Genomic DNA, 2,802 nt, shown 5'->3' on the forward strand with positions numbered 1-2,802 from the left:
TATATATATATATATATATATATATATATAGTACCTCAATATTTTTATAAGGCTTAAACAAAGTTTAATTATCCCTAAATTAAAATAAAATATCATCAAAACAATACTGGGTATTTGTAAAATAAAATACCTATGCTATTTCATCAACCAAAATTTAATTCGACCAACCTAAATCCTAGTTATAGTTTTAAAACTATATCCTCATTCACAAACAATTCCAAAAGATGTTGATAGTAAAAGACAATCATATATATATATATATTCATAACTTGACATAATCATATTTGATGAAAGCCAGTTGCAGATTTCCTTGTTGATCTTGCATCTTCTAATATTTTCTCTCTAATTTTCGGGTGCATTGCATGGAATTTATCAACCTCCTTCTGGATTTCATTCTTTTTCTGGTGGAAATTACTTAGAACATATTTTTTTGTGTACTTCTTTTGTAAATCTGTGAGTTGAATTTTTTGATTTGGTCCCTCTATGGTGAAACCAGTTTCTCCACGACCTTTCATCTCTCATCCAAGTTTTCATATGCCGCATCAAAAAGACACCACCATCATCGAAGTTTTCTCACCTCATCTCCAATCTTTCATGTCCGGTTTCATCTATTTCTGTCCAAATCGGATGTTGACCTTATTTAAATGTTCTATCATAAGCCAATGATGCAAAACTAACATACTCGATCATGATGACAATTTATATTATATGCATAAGGACGTCACGAAGTTTCATTTTCCATTTCTCTTCTATGACAACGGTCGATGGTTTATTGAAGTTGAACACCACCATGTAGTAGTGACCACAATCCATAATGGGGAAGAAAAGCTGTTTTGGATTAAAAATTATATAAAGCTAGGAAGACGAAATATATTAGATGCATGTTAACTGAACAAAAATTAATTAGCATATGCTGACCATACCAAATCCATATTTCACATTTTCAAAAGGTTCATATCAAAATGAGATGATATCACCAAGTTTCTAATGAACAGTTCATATTGGACCTTGAAATCAGCATATTGTGTCCTTAGCTTGGGATCACCCTGTGTTTTTGTTAGGTAATTAAAACACTTGCAGTTTGTAGCATTGTTTCTTTATTTTGTTGCAATATATATCAGAAATAATTCCAATCTTAACAATACATTTTTCTTGAAAAAATACCGTCAAATTGAATCATGACTTCTATAGATTTCCTCATAGTTAAGCAATCCAGCCCATCCGTCAATCACATTTGTGTAGACGATAGACTTGGATGCTAAGCTTTCCAAATTCCTACGCAAAATATTTGTTTCGTTCTCTAACTCAAATACTTGGTCACTGCATTATTTGAAGGGATTTAACATAGATAAGTTTCTAAAGTTATTGTAGTGTTAGGAGCTGTTTACCCAAATGCTTACCCGATAAGTGCCTACCTATAGGAGTCACCACTATAATTTACCTTGTTGCGTAAGATTTTAGTACATCAAAACGTATCGAATGCAACAATTTACTGGGTAAGAGTCGTCATCTTCATTTACCGGGTAAGACTCTACATCCTTCTCGTCGCTCTTACCCGGTAAGATTCTTGGCCCTTATCATGTTCATCGGATGAGAAAATTTATCCGATAAGCACTTTCTAAGTAAGTCTTTATAAGATTTAGATTAGCTTATTGTTAACAAATTAAAGTTGCTGTAATCGCTATGAGTGCCCATCATTCATGTATCCGTTTATATATCTTGAGCGCTAACTTTGATGTCAACATCCCTTAGGATGTATATATGGCGACTTCAAGTGATGTCCAATCCAATATCATCCTCGTTAATTATGACACACAAATTCCTTTAATGGTGCATCATCTTGTATACAAATACCCCTTGATTGCTTTCCTTTTTGAATATCAGTTGCTTCACCAGTTCCAGCTGTATCCACCCTTGCTTCAGTCCCTTGAACGTTTTTTAAAAATGTCTTGATGAAAGCTTCATCATATCGTTCGGATATTTAACTCTTCCGTTTCGTACTTTTTAGCCATAATACGATATATCTTGCCTACAATCATTGTAATTGAATGCACAACAGCTTCATATGAGAATATACAATGAAACGACGTAAACATATTCATGAAACGATTTTAAAACAATGAAACAACGTTACGCATATTGCACTACAAGAAGAATGACCTTCGGAGAAGCTTTTGTTTTCTACTTAAAAGTTTCAAAAGCTTATCTAAAGACTTTAGAGAAACTTTTCAATTCCGTCAAAAAGTTTCTCTATATAAGGGTAGGTAAAGACTTTCGAGAGGGATGTGAAATGGTGTGTGTTTGTTAGCCTTTAAAGAGGCTTATTTGAGGCTTTAGATAGACGTCCAAACTTTTCTAAAGGTTAGTCAAATTTTTATTCAAAGTTTCTCTAAAAGTATATATATTAGTGACGCTTTTAAAGTATTTGTGACGGTTTATAAGAGTAATTAGAAGATACTTTTAGAGAAGGTAATGGAAAAGCTTCTTTAAAAATATTGGCTTTAATGACACTTTTAAAAAATCTTCTCTAAAAGTCCTTGTTAATTACATTTACAAAATCTTCTCTAAATATGATATTTAAATACACAAACTCAAAATCTTCTCTAAAAATTATTTTTAGTTAAACTTTTAAAAAATAAATTCCTTTTCTAAAAAACATATTATATTATTATTTCATCCATAATTCATATGCATATATATATATATATATATATATGGGCCTATTCAAGGGAGAACTGAGTTGTTTGTGGTAACTGTGAGAACCAATATTAACCACAAATCAATAGATAAATTAGGAAATTT

The sequence above is a fragment of the Cynara cardunculus genome (assembly GCF_001531365.2).
Source record: "Cynara cardunculus var. scolymus isolate 2C chromosome LG 2, CcrdV1, whole genome shotgun sequence".
In the NCBI taxonomy this organism is placed as follows: Eukaryota; Viridiplantae; Streptophyta; class Magnoliopsida; order Asterales; family Asteraceae; genus Cynara; species Cynara cardunculus.